At 48.4% G+C, this 20,854-nt stretch overlaps 1 protein-coding gene across 2 annotated transcripts in view; it reads left to right on the top strand.

The window, feature by feature from the left end:
- The window catches only part of ENO1 (enolase 1), a 273,184-nt gene that overhangs the window by 174,121 nt on the left and 78,209 nt on the right, over positions 1-20,854 (top strand). The gene's annotated exons all lie outside the window — the stretch shown is intronic.

Below are 20,854 nucleotides of genomic sequence, written 5' to 3'. Positions count from 1 at the left end.
GCCTCGGGCGGTGCCCCCGCGCCTGGGGCTCAGCGCTGCCCCCGGGCAGCGGTCGCGGCTGCCGCCCGCGCCTCGCCGAGCAGCCTGTAAGATTGACAGGAATGTTTTAACACTCCTTTGTTAAAAGCTGGAGTTCACAGACGCCGCTGTCGGCTTCAGAAATGCTGCAGTTTTGCAAAGTGACTTGTATGGCGACAGCAAAGACCTGTAAAGCAAAGCTGCTCATGCAGCATCATGGTGCTACGGACACACGGTTAAACAGCTCTAGCTGTACCTGATCCACAGCATTACATTATATGGTGAGAACAAACCCTTAGCATTCCTATTGCCTTTTTCACTCAGAAGTCTCCGGTGACTTTACACAAGCAGATGGGTATCACCGTAACCACCTTACGGAGGGGGAAGCCGAGTCAGGGCGGCAGAGCTGGGGACAGACCCCAGGTATCACGCTGCTCAGGCCAATAATCTAACAGTTACATGCAATACAAGACAAGCCTTTCATTATATTTATGATACAGCTTTGAWCTGTATTTTCTGCATGATTTCTTGCTGCTGTCACCCTCGGTACCAGTCTGTTCTGGAGGCTTTTCCGTGAGCATACGTGCCCCATCTCATAAAGACCCTATATGGTACTGCAACCGTGGCAGTGACACAGAGTCTTCGTGCCTGGGTTTGTCTGCAAGATACAGGTCCAAATCAGAWACGGGGAGACTGCAGTGCACCCTGCTTCGCGTTACACATTGCCCTGTGATTCCTGCCACGCTACCGATGCAGCTTTGGGCTGGGTAGAGCCTGAACGCCGCTGACAGTGGCCCCTTTCTGAAAGCCAGCGGAGGGTGGATCACGAGCATAGCTCAAGTGATGAAATTTAACAAACTAAACTTGGTGAGGGGGTAAATAACTCATTTGAAAGAGCCAGCTGGACAAAATAATGCAGCTCCAGAGATCTCCCCCTACCACTCAGTGTGCTATTACTACACCGCGTGTTTAGCAAGCAGCTTCAGGGGAATCGGTGCTGARTCCCACACTACGCGTTTAACTCTTCAGTGACCCGATGACAAGCTCTGCTTAGTTCTCGGAAGTGTGTTCGCCTGGGTACAGGAGACTGCGAGAGGAGGTAAAGGGGAGCACCCTTTTACCGCCTTTTTGCCTGCTCTGCGGGAGAAGGGGTTTTGCTGCCCGCTTGAGCAGAAATCATTACAGCACATCTCTCGCGCCGCAGCGGTGCTGGCGCGCTGTACGAGAGGAGCAGCTGAGGCCCGGGTCCTACGAGCCTGCTMTTACCACAGGGAGAGCTGGAAGTCGGGAGCAGTGACAGTTGTTTAACATCTTCATTTGAGAGACCCTGTTTTCAGACAGTTACACGATGCCAGACTTTAAATATTGAGGCTGAAATTGTATGTGGGATGTCTGCTTTATGCAGTTATTTTTTAGAAGTCTTTGAAAAAAAATGGTGCAGCTATTTCTGAGCTGAAGGTCAACATAAAATAGGTTTTTTGACCACGTTAAAAATATCTCAACGGTTTCATTAAGGAGCTCTAACATCTGCATAATTTGGGGCAAGGCAGATTTTATCAGGATGACGCTTGGACCAGAATGTGCTTTGTTACTGCCTTTTTCAGGCTGTTACTCTGTGGCTTGCTCCTTTAAGGGAAATAGAGCCAGTGTGACAGATGAGACATGTGATGCCAATAAAGAAATAAAAGGTAGTTAGCAAGGGAAGGGCCATTAGCAAGGCAGATGTTCTACAAGCAAATAAAAGCTCTGTGGGAAGGAGAGCTGTTCTGGTCAATGTTTAAAAATGGTATGTTAGAGAAAGAAGCGCTAAGCTGAAGGTRGTGGCTTATTGCTTACAAGCCCCGAGCGAGGGCAGAGGTTTGGTGCAGCAGGTGGAAGCGGCTCCGTGATGAGCGGCCCTTCCCTTAGGAGTGGGGCGAGCGAGGGGCTCACCGGGCGAGCGTGGGGTGGTGGGGCGGGGGCGCCTGCTGGCGCCGTTGCAGCAGGACCCGTGGTGTGCAGAGGTGGGGCAGGTCTGAACTGGGGCTTTCTGCACTTCGTACGGGTAAAGTGCGCAGCCGCCCTGTCGTGGTGAAGGTRGATGGTGTTCCCAAGGCCCAGGCTGCTCTGGTCTTCTGGCTGACAGTTTGGCTCTTCAAGAGCTTAACGTCAAAGTTGAGCTGAGACGCCCCAAGGTGAGAGGGTGTTAGGGTAGTATTGCCTCCTCGAAGCGCCTCTCTGTTGCTTGCCTGTTTCCTTTTTTTAACTCCTTCCACAGCTTAAAAGCTGTGGAAATGGTGTTTAGTGAGTGCTTCACAGGTATGTGCCTYGAATGGGGCAGGAAAGTGTCTTAACAGCTGACTTGCTACGTAAGTTTAAGTAAATGGCATTATTGGCTAATTTCAGTTACCTGTCTGCTGCTATTGCTAAGCAGCAGTGGGAATAAAACATGACTTAGAGCCCTGCTGTGAAGTTCTGCCACAAGGACTAGAGAAGTGTTTGAAGCGCTTTGGCAGCAATGCAGCTCTGCTGCAGTAATGATGCAGCCCGTGTCCCTCCGCAGCCAGGATGCTCCGTGGGAGCACGGTGATGCGGGGAAAGGAAGTGGGGGAGCGAGGGAGGAGAGAGTCTTCACCACATGCTTTAACTGAACCAAAAGAGAAGTAATCCATCAAATAAGCTGTGCCTTTCTGCCTTTTGCTCAAAGTGATGCTCTCATCAGCTTGGTCAGCAGATGAAAGATAARGTACTGGCATCCTCCCCAGAAATTCCTGCACTGGAGCAAGCTGCATTCAGTCACTTCTTCCCTCCTGGGCTAAATGAGGACAGAAATGGAAGTCTTAAGTTATAGGCTAAATGTAATGTTTCTTTGTTGTAGTGTAGGGAAATATYCTCCTCTTGTGCGTGAGGAAGAAAGGAAGCCGGGCAGCTTCACTAGGTGCCTTCAGTAGACGATTTTACCTGTAGCTGTGGAGGACCTGCTTGTGCCTTAGCTAATAGAGTAACTTGCATTTGTCTTATCTGAGTGAAAAACTCATAAAGCAACTGCTGATTCCAGCTGCTGTAGGAATCATATGTGAAGATGGGCCAAAATCCGTCTGCTAAAAAYGGGCAAAAGAATTAGAGATGAAGCAGTTTCCTTGTTTCTGCCCTCAGGGTTGCAGCAGATCACCTTTCCTTGTGCCTGCTTTAGTGTGGAGTCCTCCTGATGTGATCCAAAGTGATTCAGAGCCTCAGTGCTCCTGAGTCTGTATCATAACGTGTTAGTACCCTGCAGAAGGAAGCAGAGGGAGGGCGCTTGTGCTGCGCGCTGACTGGTCCTGGGCATTTGTGGAGTGCTTCAGAGTTCAAACCGGTTTGTGAGCCCTTCGAGGCTTAGCTGGTGTGCGGCAGTGCCTTGTCCGCTGAGCGACGCTGGCTTTCTCCAAATTCTCCGTGGCGGGGTGGGTGAGACCTGGCTTCCAGGCTTGTGATGTAAAAGCTGGACAGGTGACAGGCTATTACAGAATACTCCAATCATCTAGGTACCYGGGTTCCCTTAAATGTATTTGACTGGGATTTAATAAAAAAGTTACTGTGTCATAGGTCAATAGAGATGTGGAATGGCACACTGAACTTCTGAGACCAATAATGGATAATATTGTGCTGGTAATCAGGCTCCTGATCAATTGGTATTTTCACCATAATTTTTTCAGATGCAAAAGCAAAGTGAAGAGCATATAAATAGCGTACTTGTTATGAGAAGGAACCTTCAAATACATTAAACCTTCTTAGTCTAGGTACATCTTAGCTCTTGCTTGGAGTTTAACATCTTCAGTCCCAGGTGTTAATCACTCTGGATGGTGCAGCACTGAATGTCTGTGTCCATTTTTAATATTGATTTATCGTTGAGCGATACAGGTTTAACTATTGCAGTAGGGTTTTTCATTCTGTCCGAGAAGTTTTGATAACTGTTCAGTCACAAGAAAACCGACTATCCACAACRCATTTCATGCTAATAGCAGAAGGCAGCATTGTCTGGCGGCATAACACTGCAGGGGAGCTGTGCTGCACCGCGCGCCAGAGYGCTGATCTGCCCAGGACTGCTGCGYGCCGGGGAGCTGAGCTGCATGAATACAGCTGAGGAAAGTCAATAGTTTTCTGAGCATGTGACAACTGGATGCAAAAGCAAAGTCTAAAAGATATCCCTCTGCCCTTAATTCCACATTAAGATCAAATGAAGATTGATGAAGGTTTTTAAATTTTTCTTGATCATGGAATGCTTTTCTTCCTACAGCGAAATGTGCCAAAATGCAGAGCCCGTTAATAGTAATGATCTCTATTGCAGCAGCAAATTGGTGCAGAGTTTGGGATGACGCATGTTACTCGGCGCATTCCTTGGCATATTGCATAGGGGTTGTGTGCACTGGAGCTTTTTTCATTGAAGTGGTGCTTTTTCTTGTCTTATCCACTACAGATTAACCATGTGTTTCTGATTTGTACAGTGAGTGGCCTGCAAGTGCTGTAAATTATTTTTGTAACTCCATGTTTTCAGAGCCTTAGAAAAGATTGCWAAAGCTTCAGTAGAACATTTGGCACCCTGGGCTCTCCCTTTTCCCTGCTGCTGCTCTCTGCCCTCTTCGAGACGTGACTGAAGGCCCGCAGAGGAAGCGGGGCTCCTCTACGCCGAGAGCGTCCTGCCTGTTAACGTCGGCTCTGCCGTGCAGTGGTAGCAGCAGTGCAATGCTGGTAGCAAGCTGCAGGTAACTACGGATGCAAAACTGAACGCGTGGCCTTGTCTCTTCCCGTGTTCACGTGTGATGTGGTGCTTGGAGGATTTGAGCATGTTAGCTCCTGCAGTGGATAAAACGGGTGGGACTGGAGCCTGTCCCCTGAATCCCAGGCTAGGCGTTTGCTGAGTGCGTGGCAGCGTCTCCCAGGGTGCCGGATCTCTCCATCCGCACGCAGTACATCTCGCCTAGCAAAGCACAGGTGTCCTGCGCGTTCGGGCTGTGCAGCCAGGCGGCAGGTGCAAGTGCCCGAGTCAAAACCAATAACCAAATGGGAGAGCTGGGGAGATGCAGAGGGAGGGAACGGCGAACTGCTTTCCCAGCACTGCCAGGACCCTGTCGATGCAGATAACAAGCATATCTGAAAACTTAATGTAAAAGCTTTCAAGGGTGGTACCAAAAGGCAATAATAAATTTAGTTTGACCCTGACATACACTTGGCATTTTGCTATGGTGCATTGAAGTATGTGGATACAGAATTAGCATGTTTCAAAACTATTGCTCTGCAGCTGGTAGTTCCGAAGCTGGCTCGCCGTAGAGCTCTTGCGCGCGTACTGTGATGCTGCCTGGGTCGGTCGTGTTTCTGTTAGCCCCTGACKATATCCTGCAATATCCTCGAGCTTAAACTCTTTCCCCTTCTTCCATTTCACTTGGTGTGGGGGACTGGAATAACAGCACCAGAGACTGTTAGTGACCAGTAACTCCAGGCTGCAAAGTGGCTCTTCTGGAGCCACGGTGCTGATTTGCACTTCCAAAAAACAAAWGGAAAATGGACTAGTCCATTTTCCATTTGACTTACTGAATCTCTCCCCCATGAAAGCARTGGGCTTAACACACCCTGAAATGCAGGGGTCTGCTGCATGACTTCATTAGCTCTACCCTTCTAATGGCTTCATCTATAGAATATTTGAGGGAGAAGCTGTGTTCTCTCAAACCAGTAAGAGGCAGGAATGAATGTATGTTGGTCAAAATGCTTTACTGGGCCTGAGCTGTTGTAAACAGCATAGCTTTGGTGGAGCTAGTGCTAGGTCTTGGGATCAGATGTTACACTGTCCTGCGTATTAGGAAGAAAAGTAGACCCATTAGATGTTTGTGCAATGTGSGTGCATTTTTTTTGATTTAATATTTCTACTTGCAACTTCTGCCTGAATTCTGATTTTTGGTTGAGATTGTTGTCACCTATACCATGGAGATTTCTCTTGTGTGCCATCTCCTGTCTGTACCAGCTGAAGTGCATTCTCCCTGCATCTTTCCAGCTTTTGTTTGCCTGGGCAGGCAATGCTGACTTGTTAACAAGTTCTAGCCTGTCCCTCCACCCCCCCTCAAATTTAGATCAGGTTTGGTGGGAGCGGAGTATGTTTGAGAGCCTTATGTAGATGTCTGATTTGCTTTGATTTTTCTTTCTTTTTTTTTTTTCCTTTGCAAGAGCAGCATCAGCAGGTGAGGAAAACCCAGCAAGCAATCAAATGGCTCAGTCTTTACCCTGACAGGGAATAAGGATGCACAGAGTGAGCTCTTGCTTTTTAGACACACTCCTATAGGATCAGGGTTCTTGCAGTGTCAGGGATTTAAGACTTTTTAACTCCCCCCTCCCTTTTTTTCGTGCTTGTCTGAACAGCTCTGGGCTCCCCCGGCATCGCTTCAGTGCGAGGACCCGTCTGACACTACTTATGCCAGGTCCTGCCTCCCTCACAGGAGAAGCAGTCTGCAACTTTTGCTGCTCTAGACAACACTTCATCTCCGAGAAGGCAGCGCTCTGTGGAGTGGATCTGGGGTAAGAGGTAACTTTTGGGGGAGGGAGGATTTCCTAACCTGGTTTAATGGAAGCTCTCTTGCCTTTGCATGCTTTCAGGGAAGAGGCATTTTAAACAGAGGCTGTGGTCATTTCTCGTACAGGAATATGGGTTCTCTAGTATAATAAAAAGATTAAAAGAAGACAAACTTCTGGTGGGGGCTTGCTAATAGAACTTCATCCAGTTCATTTTCTTTCTGTCTTTTTAATCCTTCCTGGGACCAATATAAGGGAGGCTGAGTCAGAACTGCTCGAGTCTTTTTATAATCTGTTTAAAAACAACAACAACAACAACAAAAAGAACCAAAACCCTGAAATTACTTGTCCAGAGCTCAGATTTTTGTATTATCTCTGCTGACAGATCTTTCCAAGCAGGTGGWGGGTTTGTAATGCTTTTAGGCTGGTGCAGTTGTGCTGCAGTCCGAGCCCTGTGCTAAGCTGCAGAGCCTTTGCAGGAGCGCATCAGGATGCGCTGACTTGCTGCTGATGCAGTACTTCAGGAAAGGGAACTTCTTGCATCTCCCCTCCTCCCCCCCCCACCCCTTGACACCTCTCAGGTTGTCTCCCCACTCTCRCTCCCTGTCACCCCTCAAAGAAATTGGGGGTATGTAGCAGGATGCAGGAGGATGGAGGAGGAATTGGACACTGCAGCTTTAAGAGTGCAGTAGTGCCCGAGCTTTTCTCCTTCAAGTGATCTGCAAAGCAGCAGCGAGAGCCAGGGATTCCCCTTTCCCGCTGGTCCTGAGCCTGCCGGAGCTGACAGCTGGAATCAGGGCTTCTGCAACCCCGGCTGACCTGAATGTTTTCAACTAAATGCTTAAAAATCGAATGTAAAGGCAGCTTCTGCAATGCCTGGGCTCAGACTGCAGCTTCAGCACCCTTCTCCCCGAAGAACGTGTCCTTGTGTGTTCATAGTTGCTGAACAGAGCTTAAAAGAAGTTTTTTCCATAAATCCAAGAAAAGTGGTCTCACGACCTCCTGGCATTGGTGCCTTCCTACAGCCTCCAAAAGTTGAATTTGTCTTGAGCAAATGTTAGCACAGCCTTTTYCTGCAGAAGTATAGCTCGTATTTTCTAGAGGAAACGTGCAATCTGAACACAATTTGTTAATGGCGTGAGGACTGAATTTATATCCAAGTGACTTTTTTAACTCAAATTTTTGCTAGCAGCTTGCATTTTCCTAGTATAAAAAACTCTGTATTAATTCAAATGCAGCTTCATTCCAGTTCCACAGATTTAGTAGCTCTATGAATGAATGGGGCAAGGGGAAAAATGCAGTTTGAGCAATTACCGATTCTGTTGAAATAACAGTGAAGTCAGTTGTGCTGAAATCCTTGTGGATATGGATTTCACATTGTGTGTTCGTGTGGGGGAGGAAAGTACCCGGCAGTCAGTTGTTACAGCATGCACCAAGTTAGAGCCTTGCTGCTGCTGTGGAGTTGCTGCTGGATGACATTAGCAGTGTCTGAAATGACCAAATATTTGTCTTCCCTCTTTTTAGAGATGTCTYTTGACAGCAGTGAGGGTGTTCTTGTCCCCACCGAGGCCAGGGCAATTATTTGTGTCTGCGATTTTATTTGAGAGTAGTAGTGCATGTTTATCCTGATTGGATCTGTAATAATTACTATGCGTTTTATCTCATGCTTGCACAAAGACTAGGAAAAGTCAATCAGATCTGTAGGAAAGGTGCTAGTCTCCTCACAGCAGAGGGAAGTTGGGACTAAAGCTTGATCTCTCAAGGTCACACAATGCAAGGTGATGGTGTAGGCAAGCCCCTTGGCACTCCCAAACGCAAAATCCTCCTTTACAATTCAGTAARACTTTGCAAGTCTTTTATCACAAAGAATTCTGTGGCTCCAAGCCTTGAAGACTCAAGGGGAGTCGTAGAGGACATGTAAGAACCAAACCTGAAACTTTGTGATGTAAATCAAAGGCTAAGGTAACTGAAAACCTCGAAGGGTTGTGATACAGAGACTTTTTGCAGCCAATTAAGTTACTTCTGTGTTCCTYGCATTATTGCATTAATGAGCAATGAGGCTTAATTTAATTTGTAAAGTACTTTAGTGCACGGATATGTAAGTACTTTCTGTGGCATTTGTGAGGAACCACTCTACTGGCAGAATGGGAACAAAATAGAGGTAACTGAGCTAACATCAGGCTCGATGTAAATCGCTGTGAGATAACGAACATGACAGTGTATCRAAGTACGGACATTATGGAGGGCAACCAGCATAAGAGCACAGCAGTCTCTAACTTAAAAACAAGCAAAAACCCCACCAAAACTGGACAGAAAAATGAGCTTCAGCAAAGGCAGCGCAAGTGGTGAAAGCATGGGAACTGCAGGGCATGCCCAGCTAAGAAGCAGCTAAATTCTCAGTAGTACAGATTTCTGGAAATAAGCACCAGGGCCTCTTGAAAGGGTTCCCTTGCTTCCTGGGAGCATGACGAGATGACTGCATGTCAGACACAGAAAAACAGGGRCAGAAAAGGGCCGTGTCCAACATCTGTGCATTTAAATAGGAATCCCTGACCTGAGCGTCACGCACTGGTCACCTCGTTCAGGTGGAGCACCGKGCGTTACATGGCAGTATACGCAAGTTAAGGGCAGTACTAAAAGCAGTGCTGAGCAACGTGAAGAAAAGTACGACGGACGMACGGCCGCCAGAGTCCGAGTCCTCGTGGAGGAGGGAAGGAGCACTTGATGCTGTACTAGCCTGACAGCTCTTGCTTTGCTCACCTGGGGAGGCATCTTCGGTATGCATCAAATCTTCGTCAGCTGGACTGCACCGCAGCCCTAGCACCACCTTCAACTTCTGAGCTATGCCCACAGCAGTCCAATGCAGTAGATACCCAGTTAGCATGCGTTCAACGTAGGCCGAGGTGCTGGAAAGTCTGGTGCCACCTGGAAATCTAGACTTTGTACCCAGTCGAGCTCTGTGTTTCAGCTGACTGCCTCCTTCAATGCCAGTCTGTCCTCTGGAGGGGAATGACTTTTTTCCTGGCTGCCGTATTGCAGAATGAGTTTTAGCTCTTTGGGCTGCCTGGGGTATTTGTCCCTGCTATAGTCTCTCTATGAAAGAGTAAGGATTTTTCAGAAAGTACTAACTTCATGGATTATAAGGAGGATGTATTCCTAGTGCTGCCTCTTGGAGCTCGTGAGTTTGCGTACAGATATATGCTAGACCAACTGCTGTTGGTTGTAGCCAGCACTGCTGCTAGATCCTCACGTGGCTCCGGTTCAGCACTGCGTGTTTAGTGAGTGGTGTTTACAGTGGTTTGCTGTGGCTGCTGGCTTTCCGTTGTCTGTCTCCAGTGGCTGGTACAGAAGTGGTTAAGAAAGATTGGGTCAAATGACAGAAGCCTGTTTTATTTTTGGAGGAGAAGGTCATGGATTTTGTTCCTGGTGCCCCACTGCAAAAAGCCCCTCCCTTAAATATTTGGATATGTCTACAGTGTGGTCTTGTTTGCATATGTTTGGTTTGTTTGTTTGTTTGTTTATTTATTTACTCTTGCCCTTGATGCTGCTGCTGAGGTGACCTGGGGAGGTAGCTTGCTTCCAAGTTAATGTGCTGCTTCCCCACCCTCCCTAATTAAGGAGTGACATACACCTGGGCACCCTCTAGCACTGCAACGAACTTGCCTGTTGTAARTGGCTTTCTTGGAGAGGGGTGGCTTTCCAGTGCAGAAATAAACAGGCGATGTGAGGAAGGGCCTCTTGCCGTGTGCCAAAGGGGGGGACTTAAAAATTGCTGCTGCACCTCAAATTGGAGGGCTGTTGGTAATGCCAGCTCCTGTGAAGACTCGAAGTTTTGCTTGCCCTTCCTGAAAGATGTGTCTAGCATTTAACGCTTTGGCCCGTTCTCCAACAGACCTGAAAGATCTGGGGTGGGACAAGGGAAGGAGGCAGTCTCACAAAATCGCTGCAGATTCCTCCGTTTGGCTCTTTCACTGCGGAATCCGGAGCGATCGGGAATGAGGGGAAACTGCTGGCTCTCACTTGTGCTGTTTCAGTTTTGCAATGTGATGCACCAATGTATTCAAAAAAAAAAAAAATCTTTACCGGCTGCTGTAAATTGTTTTGGCCTACCCCCATCTGACATGTGAATGCAAGAATTCCCATGTGCCAAGAATCTTAATGGTTTTTCCTCTACTTCTATGCCTGGGCATAAATGTCCTTAAGATGTAGTTTTTCTGGCTCAGCCCTTAGAATTTGTAACTGTGCTGGGAGAGCTGAGCTGCAGCGTTTGGCTGGGCTTGCCGTTCGGCTACCCATCTTGGGCTTTTCGGGCAGCCGGCCTTTTGAGAAGGGGGAGTCCCCACTGCTGAGTGAGCAAGGACTGAAATCTGGCTGACCTAAATGGGTTCTAATTTGCATCAATATTCTGCAGAAAATAACTGCATAAATGTGTACAAACTGGGGGCAAAATTTACCTCATTTAAAAGCTTACTTGTGACGAATAAGTCCTCTGCTCTTGTGCTAAAGAACAAAATTAAGAGGATGTACTTAGCAAAGATGCTCTTCATTTGGTTTGGTAATTGGAGTTGTGTTGAATCCTCTTAAACCAAAATAAAGTCCCTGTCCCAGAAATCTCACAGACAAGAGCAAATCATCTCTAAGAAAACTGCGGAACTGGCCTTGGAGTGGATGTTGGTGAAAAGTTTTAGGTTTAAAATGTCAGTGAATTGTAGCTTAACATCCTTTGCCTTCTCACTCAGGAAAAGGGGGAGAGTCAGTTGATTAMATATGCCTTGATTAGAGGGGGAAAAAAAAGAGGGGGGAGGGATTAAATAGAGAGCCATTCTCAACCTTGAAGGTCACTGTCGGACTGGGGAGAAGGGGGAGAAGTTGCTGGTTGTGTTCGCCCCTCGTGTGCTCTTTTGGCTCCCGCGGAGCTCCCAGGCTCAGAAGCGCCTCCCTACACATGCCTTCTCCCGGGGGAAACCCAAGTATACCTGCATGTAGTGAAGAACATGCTTTTCAGTTTTTTAAAGATTAAAAAACCGCTGCTGCTAAGGCAGCAGCACTGTCGGTGGCAGAACATGCAATGTTAGCCTCTGTCTCTCTTGAGCAATTTGTGGAAGTGCTTGAGAGTATCTGCTTCCCAGAGGAATATTTGAAGTGYCCCAGGCAAAGAGCAGCCTGAAACAAACCTCCTTGAACTGGAGGACAGGAGGAAACTGGTCACTGAGGCCTATCTCTGAATTAACCTGGGTTGTGAGCATGCATGCGAGTTAGAGCCCTGGGCTACAGTCCTGAGGAAGCAGAGCCTGGGCTGAATACAAGGGAAATATTTCTATCGCTGAGCTCTTGTCTGTAGAGCTAATGAAACTGCCTTGTCCTCAGCACAGAGGCAGAAACGCTCTGTGGAGAGGCTGTAGGAGTGAGGTTATGGCACACAAAACTCTGCAGGATCCTCATGTGAGCCTGGAGGAGAGCGAAGAAGCAGCAGCACAAATAAAACTTGCTGCTCGTTGGAGGCTCAGCTCTGCAGACAGGCTGGGCAGTCATTCAGTCTCCAGTTTCTAAGCATCAGCTAGTGTACCCTGGGTAGACAGAGGAAAGGTGAGCTGAAGAGGAGGAAATACTGTGTGGTTTGCTGGCAAGTCACCCTCTCTTTGATGCACTGCAGCAAAAGCCCTATCTGAAAATTCTTCAGCAAAGAAGGACATTGCAGGTGGGGGGGGGGGACGGGGACGGGGCTGAAAGATGCTGCTGCCAGCACTGTGACAGCCAACCCCTGTCTTCTGCTTCCTCCCCCCCGCCACCCCTCCCTCCAAATCATTTTGTGATTGAGTTGGCCAAGTCCATTGCCTAGTATCTGAGCAGAGCGCAGTGCCTTTCTCCTGGATGTCCTTCAGCTGCAGCGAGGGCCRGTGCTGCCTGTCAGCATGTCCCTGGGGGCTTCACTGTAGCGCTCCAGGTAATGAGTGTGGTGAGGAAGTGGCAAGGCTCCAGCAGGTGAACTGCRCTGGGGTGACAAGCCACCGCTGCAGCATCTGCTCTACGATTGCCTAGCTGAGATGTTATAACGTTCTGGGGACTAAAGTGACTGATGTAGCACGATACGTAGCGGCGGTGTTGATGGAAAGGGRCTGTAGACCAAAGGAACAGGCAACGGCTGATGCAGTGCAGGTGATCCTCGGATTCACGTTGCTGCAGCATGCACAAGGAACCTGGGCTGTGCCCTGAGAGGAGCAGTAAGATAAAAGGCAACGCACGCATCCATTAGGGATTGGAGTTCTTCAACTGGTAATGACCTCTTCTGCCCCCAGCCATGCTGCTGTTGCAGAGAAAGGCAGAAACCTGCGGGCCGCACTGTCAGCTGTTCTGTRCTGCCCGTCCTGGAGACGTCACCCAAAGCAGCAGCTCAGGAGTGGGGGAGGGCACTGATCTGTGGGGCTGCTGGCCACAGTCTGCCAAGGACTCGGGGGAAGCGTCTTTAAAGGGATGCGTTGCTGCTGCTGGACCCCTTGGCATCATAACCTGCTGCAGCGGAGCAGAACTTGTCATCCTTCCTCTGGAATGACTTGCAAGAGGGTGTGCAAAGGCCTCTCTCCTGTGACTGCGTCTCTAAATTAACCCACTGCCCTAGCTCCTTACACAGGAGTCATAATACTGAGGTAAAGAAGAGAGGACTTTTGAGTTGCCTTAAATGCAATTTCCTGCAGTGCTAGTGAGCTGAAAATTCATGGGAGAAGTACAGTTTGCAGAAGACTTCAGGTCTGGAAAAAAATATGCCTGTAGTGGTAAATTGTTCCTGTTTTGACTATTCCTGTGCAACACACAAGTTGAACACAGCATGTGATGAATGTATTTCTATTGGAAGGTATCGTTCATGATACTAGTATTTAGCTGATGTTTATTTTCAAGCACTCTATTTTAAGAAACTGACTGATTTACATGTGATAAGAGTTTCATTCCCAGAAACATTCAACTTAGAGCCTGGTTACTGGCGATGTCAGTGTATTTTGTCATATAAACAACTTGCATGGCATAATACCTGTAAACAACTCCTTGAACTGTGGACACTGAACTAGCATTTGTGTGCCGGTGCAGCTTGGTTTGGAGCTGGGCACTTCCCCCCCCCAAGTTGCCCTCCTACATCCTGAAGGGCTGCAGTAGCAGCCAGGAGGGATACGGAGACGGGTGCATGTGCAAGCTGCTTCCAGCACTCTGAATCGCTGAGTTCTGTTCGTAGCGACTGCTTTGTGCCCTGCCAGCTTGGTGGGTTGAAAGCTGCTTTTCACTAGGCAGGAGCGGGCAGGGGTTTGGCAAAGGATTGAGTAGGAAAAGCATTTCTTCCCATGGTGATTGTTTTAAGAGGAATCACGAGGTTGCAGAGGTGATAGAGGAAGCGYGGCTGGTTGAACCAAGCTGACGGTTTTCGCTGCTGTTAGCTGGTCCTGCTGATGCTGATCCCTGGCCGCAGGGGCAGGTGCTTGCTGCTGCTCTAACCAGCTGCGCATGCAGGGCAACTGAACGTCGTCCCCTTTTTTTGCTGAAAACTCCATTGCTCCCACAGATGCGAAACATACAACAGACCTGAAATACTTGCAGTCCCTTGAGTGCTTAAAAAAGGAAAGACGATGGCAGCAAAAGCTCTGCTGTTCCTAAAGTGAGCTGCGAAAGGCACCCACTATTTCCACCTGTGAACCAGGAGGAGAAAATGCCGTGACCCTCTCCCTGCCGCCCCTRAAGGAGGCTAGTGCCTCTAGCTGTCCCTCCTGCCGCAGCCGCGGGACGTCTCCCCAGCGGTGCTCTGGGTGGTGGAGGGCAGGGTGCCCGGTTCCCGGGCTGGGGGTCCCCCCGCTCGGGCGGCTGGCTGCGAGTCTCCCGGCAGAGGGAGGCAGCAGCACGCCAAGTCGCGGAGATGCAGCCTTCAGCCGCTCTGTGCTCTTCCAGCCTCGGACTGTTTATTTAAAAAACAAAACAAAACACACACCTCACCAAGAAAAGAAGCGTTTCTCTGGCTGCTTAATGATAAAGCCTTTGAATAGCAGGGATTTGCTACCTGTAATTGCTTCAGCTAATCCAAGCAGCAAGCTCTGTCCTTCACCTCAGGTACTATTCTTAGTTCAGTCCCCACTAAATGCTTGACAGAGCAAATGCTAAGGCTGGATCTGTGCCCTTGGAGAGATTAGTTGAACAAGTCTGAATTTGGAAGCATCTTCCCGCTCTTTAAAAGGCAAAATCATGCAAGAGATTGGTGGACACCCTGCTTTTTCCCCTCTGCTGAGGGAGGTAAGTCAAGTATTGGTGCACATGGTGCTGGAAGTGCTGATGGATGAAGCTGGTGACCTGCAGTTAGCACTAATCCTAGGCAAGGGAGTGGACTGAATGACTTAGGTTTCTTGCGATTCTTTGCTGCTATAATCTTAGTACAAAAGTCTCTTTTGTCTTTTTGACTGTCGCTTTCACCTGGAGCTGGGTCTCCAGCTTGCTGGTGTGTTTGATCAGGTGATGCACAGAATCCACGCGCTGTCCAAGGCTGGCTCCTGCGAGGGGTGCGACATTCGGGAGGAGCAGTGGAGTCCTGGAAGAGATTAGAGACCGAAGAGCTCCTTCTCGGAGGGTTAACACGACTGCCTTGTCCTCCTTTCCCTGACGCTGTGGGGCAGGTCTTTGCACCACAGAACAAAGTAGAACGTGTCAAAGTGCCTCAGTTCCAGGCCTTTTTCTGGCTGCGAGCTTCAGTCAATCAACGGTACTGCAAATCCTTTCTAAAATGGGAGCTGCAAACCATGTCAGTGTGTCAAGGTGCACCTTGACTGGATGCCGTCTGTGCAGCGCGAGGATCTGGTGTGCTTCCTTCATTCAGTGTCCAGCAGACTAGGAGGGACAGAAAGGATCTTAGTAAGAGACGAATCCTGAACCTGCAACTGGTACTTGCCTGAGCAAGTCCAGGGAGACTATCGAAGTGAGTAAGACACTTCAGCTTGAGCAGCTGGATGTTTCATCAGTTGCTGGAAACACACTCAASTGCTTGGAACTTTGTCCCTTGCTCTGTGCCTGAATTAATATGGTTCCCTGAGCTAATCGCTCTGCTTCTGTTTCCATTTTCTGTAAAAAGGGAAAGGCTTGCAGGGTGCTGTAAGGCCTAATTACCTAGAAAACGATTTGGGAGAAAATATGCCAGGAGCCTTAGAGACCAGAAGCTTCTGGGACGTAACTCTCCTGGTGATGTTTAAGCAGGTTTTTGGCTATGAAATGAGGCAGCAAAGGAAACAAAAGGGACCTGAGTTGCTGCACACCGATGGGGGAGGCTAATTAGCACATGGCATGCAGAAACGGTTTGTGTATCAGATGTAGCTGTGAAATGGCCTTTTCTTAAAGTATTCCTCTCCTCATGATTCTCCCCTCATGAGCAAAACATGGYTTCACAAATCCACAGGAATGATTATTCCTGCCCCGGCCCCATCTTCTCTGGTTACTCGTTTCTTCACGTACAGCATCTCTGTTCAGCAATTGCAGTATCATAAACACAGCCAGACTGCTACCAGCAGCGTGGATCTCAGACACCCCCCTAGCCACGCGGGGATTTGGGAAGACCTTCAGAACTTGGAAGGGATTCCTGTCTCATATGATAACAAATACAACAACGAACGTCCTCAGTGTTGTATGTACAGTGTTTATGCCCACAGCTAACTGGCCACTGTGCWGTGCTTGTAACAACTGCATCGTCTGCTCAGCACAAGTGGATAGCTGTTGTGGTCCTGTTCCGTTCATCTGTGCTTGCGAAGGAGACCTAAAAACAGGTTATCTGGGGAAAGCCTGAGCTCTGTTAGGAAACAGTTTTGCTCTTTGCGAAGGATTTTGCCATCTAGTGTTCGAGCAGGTGTTCTCTGAGGAGAGAGAGGTCCCATGTTAGTGACCTCTGACGACAGTCCTTCGCCTAACAGGGTTCCTGAATCTTTCTCCATACTGGTATTGTTCGGAGTGGGACTGGAATGGATGAGGGGTGACAGGGGCCTTAATGGAGGAACTGAGGGGTTTCTTTTCATGTAATCTGTTGATCCTCTTTCACCCCTGATAGGTGAAGTGGTACCTTGGCATGTCATCATGTCTTGGCTGTAGGATGAAGGAGATCAAGGTGACACTCAGTGAAGATGGTAGGTAATTTCCCTGTACATATATATATTGTTTCACTCTCCTCTGGCATTAAAACCTGCAAATGCCTGGTACGCAACAGAAGTTGTTAACTCRTGCGTGTTGCTGGGATTAAGCCTAACTGTGAAGGCAAAATGTGAGTTAAAGCATATCCATATTCAATTTATAGTTCCCTAGAGTTTGAGGACAGRAGGAGTCTGAAGTATTTTGACCACTAAGCTGTGATAATAAATTCAGTTAATGTCATAACTTGCTGGTCTGAACCAGAATGCCAGAAAGGTGCCTCACCTTGATTTGAAAATGAAATAATCCACCATTACCCTAGGTACTGAATTTCAGTCCATAATGCTTTGCTACCGTTAAAGTTTCTTTGCTTAGTCTAAGCTTAGATCTCTGGAGTCAACTTTCAGCCATTGGCTCTTCTCCTGTTTCCCTCTGCTGCTGTGAAGAGCAGAGCAGCAGCATCCAGCATTTCTCACCGGGAAGAACTTCCTGCCCAATGATTAGGTTATGTCTGAAGGCAGCTTAGTTTAGCATGTAGGGCATGGTCAGTGAGACCAGTTCATGTGCTTCCCTGGCTGTCAGCAGAGCCCTAAACTCTCAGCAACGGATTAGGCTGAGCCGAAATTGCTGCGCGAGCAGCTCTGCTGCTAGTTGCTGTTAGCGCTCCGCTCCTGAGACCTTTCTTCAGGAGGCCCATCCTTAATCACCGTTGTGGGGACTGGGTTCACAGCTCTGAATTTGTGACCGTTCTTGCAGGCTAAGGGCAGCAGTTACCCCTTGTGTGGCATGATGCCAGTCTTCCTTCAAAAAACTGTTCAGTGATGGTGCCGGCACACCTRTAGGGAATCTGGGATTGCAAGCTTTCGAATATGTGCGTTTCAGCAAGGTCATTCAACACAATCTTCTCTCTCAACTGTGAAGTGTCTCAGTAATTGTCTGGGCAGTGACCAGAATTCCCTTGAACTGTGGTGGTAAGTACTCAACAGTGAGTAGGGTGAACAGTGAATAAGTCCAACCATTAAATCTGCTTTGGCTATGTCAGACTGATGCTCGGCTGTACTTGCCAAATCTCAAGCGTTTAGCTTCAAACCTTGGTTTTAAAGGGAGCTTCCAGGCTTGCCCTGACCTGTGGTGATACCATAAAACCAACCTGAAGGAATCCACGTGCAGAGTAAATGTAAGCGGGGGGACTAGCACAGCCATGGATGCACACCTGGGGAGCTTCTGATCATGCTGCAGCCTGTGTGCTGGAAAGTGTCCTTAGGCAGGCAAGCAGCAGCACCGTGTGCTGCAAGACTGTTCATCTGCTCTGTGCTGAAGAAGGCTGGGGGTCCTAAACCACAAGGGGAATGAGAAAAAAAAAGTGGTTTAATGTCAAATGACACCTGCATACAGGAGTATGAATTTATCCAAGCTGTCCCTGTGTAACCTGGTTCCTTCAGGCCATCCCTCATCTTTGTGGATATTGTTCCCTTTTATGCCATGTTGGAGGACACCTTCATTTTTCTGTATCTTTTTCTTCTCTTCAGAGGCAGAGCATGATCTAAGAAGAGGCCTGCAGCACTGAGGGAGAAAAGGGCAGTTATGGGAAGCAGTGGACATGGGAACAAATTCGTCTTCAGTGGAAACAGGTAGCAGATGTAGTTTAAAGGATTCTGTCTCACGTGGGTCTGTGTGGGTAGTGTACGGCTGAGTCACTGACTCTATTTCTCCTTCTCTGTAACAGGCTTTCTCAATTCTATGCCTAAGGACCACCTTGGTACACATCTTCATTTTGTTATTCCAAATGCTGGATGTCAAAATGCCTGTAGTAATTTTTGCCTGTGCCCTGTCCATTGTTGGCACGTGTTGACATGAATGTGTTTATAACAGTACAAGTCCAACCATTAAAATAATGAAGATATCTCTGGAAAGAGGCTGTARACTCGTTTGATCTCTTAAGCAACATTAGAGATACTGCAGAGCCCGATGTGACCAATGCGCMTGCACATTTCATGTATTGATGCTTTGAAAGGTGATCAGAACTCTTGACCATTGCTTTCTGTGTTTGGATGGAAAATAAATCAAAACCAGCCCTTATGAGACACCGACACTTACTGAGTGGGGGTGCTTGACATTTTCTGCAAGCTTAGTCATTTGTAGCGTTTTCCAAGTTGGGGATACAATCAGCTGCCGTTGCTGAATACCTCAGCAAGCTATCACTTGTTATTTCTCACATACACCAAGGAGGCTGTTAGCTTAGAGGCAGAGATGATAGATTTTTATCATCATGCCCTGGTCAACCACTGGAGAGTGAGGAAAGGAACAGTTAGAGTAATTAACTACTCGCCCTAGTCATGAGTTCCTCTTAACTTCAGATGTTTTTTCTCTACAGTCTTTCAGTTCAAGTCTTACTCCTCATCTGAAGAGATGATAAATCCCCTTGGACTCTGCATGTATTTTGTGACTAATCTAGGGTGAGCAGACCCAAATGCAATGCACAGGGGTTTGTGAGAGACCTCTGTGTCTTAGGCTGCTTAAGGAAGATGCAAAAGCAATTGGACCTGCCGAATGTGAAAACAGAAGAGCCTTTTTGGCAAGGTTTGGCTGGGAAGAGGAAAGTGTACGGTGTTGAAGTTGTCAACGCGTTTTTAAACAGAGTGGGATTGCTCTTATTCGCTTTTTCTCCTGTCCTCCCCTTCCCACCCCCTCGGCGTGTTGTGTGCTCGGCACAGCTGGCGGCCAGGAGGTCTGAGGACCCTGCTGTGCCTTGGTGAAAGGGAAACAATAGCTGCCCCGCACCAGTCGGGCAGAAACCTCCTCTTCCTCATGCATTTTTCTCCTGTCTTTGTTTTACCAAGAGGCCTGTGCTKAATCTAAGGTGAAGTCATAAATATCCAAGTTGGAACGTATTTTCTAACCTTATTTCATAGAATCATAGAATTATTTCTCTCTCCCATTCCTTCTTTTCTTTTCTCTTCGGAAGGTGAACAATTCCCTCCCTTAACTTATTACCTTGATGGTATTTGTAGGCTCACAAAGAACCTGTCTTTGTCTTATCCATTTTTTTCCTGTATGGAATGTATATTCGTGGGTGTAGATAAATTTCCTGGACACTGTAATTGCAGCTTCCACTCCCTTGTACCTATTCTTGAATGGTGTATTTCATACTATAAGCTGAACCTTTAGTCCAGCTCTGTTTCTGATTTGATTTCTTCTCAGTTCTTTTTGATCAAGAAGAGATGGTTTGAGAGTAGTTTGAGTTCTTTGTGAAGTAGAAGAGCCCTGATGAATYGTGTGGGCAAATGCAGGATGGGTCGGTTCTGTTTCCTGTCACTGCTGGCCCTGCTCGACACCTCGCAGCCCCTTCCAAGCCCTTCCCAGCTTCACTTTGAAGTGGAAGATGCTTGGAGAAGGTGGTGAAAGGCTCATGCCCTTGCACTGCAAGCTTAGGGAAAGCTGTGTACTGGGCTATTTTTTATATATATATGTACATATATATGTATGTATATAATGTAGTGTGCTGTAGTATTGGGTGGTCTGTATAGATCTCTTACATTAAAARGGAAAAAATCCTGCAAGTTTGGTTTTGTTTCTTGCAGGCTTTTTGCTGTATTATCACTGATGTACGTAGTGGGTCTATTGCCCAAGCAAGTAATAGCAAAGCTGCCCAGAAAGGCAGCAGGGCTGCCCTGGGCTTGTGCTGCGCTGAAAGCAGGATCTGGCCCTGCAGCTTTGTGAATAATGAGAAAAGTAAATGTGAGCTCTCTGAGATGAAGGAGAGGGAGAATACCCGCGTTGTGTGTGAACGGGGGGGAGGCTGCCGTCCGTCTCTGACGGGCTCACCGTTAACTAGCTGGGTGCGCTGCGAGGGCTTCGCCGGAGAGCGGGTGAGGTGCCTCAGCCTCCCTCCGCATCCCCGCGCTCGCAGGGCTGGCGGGGCCGAGCCCCCAGCACCGGGCGCGCAGGGGCTCGCGCGGAGGGCCTGCACCCGCGGGCTGCCGCGCTCCGTCTCGTGGCCAGCCGGCCTTTCCTAGCGCCGGAGCCTCCGCCGGGACGGCGAAGCGGTGGGCTACGCTCCTCCGCCGGGCAGGAGCCCGCAGCACCCTGCCCTCCCCCCGATGCTGAGCAGCCCTGGGCGAACGAGGCGACGTTCAGCTGCGGTGCGAGCGCGCTGCGGCCCGAGTGCTCCCGCCGGGTGTCTTTT

The sequence above is a fragment of the Rhea americana genome, unplaced genomic scaffold (assembly GCF_003343005.1).
Source record: "Rhea americana isolate MKP2758 unplaced genomic scaffold, rheAme1 scaffold_143, whole genome shotgun sequence".
Lineage (NCBI taxonomy): Eukaryota > Metazoa > Chordata > Aves > Rheiformes > Rheidae > Rhea > Rhea americana.
This window is presented reverse-complemented; position numbering and strand designations above follow the sequence as displayed.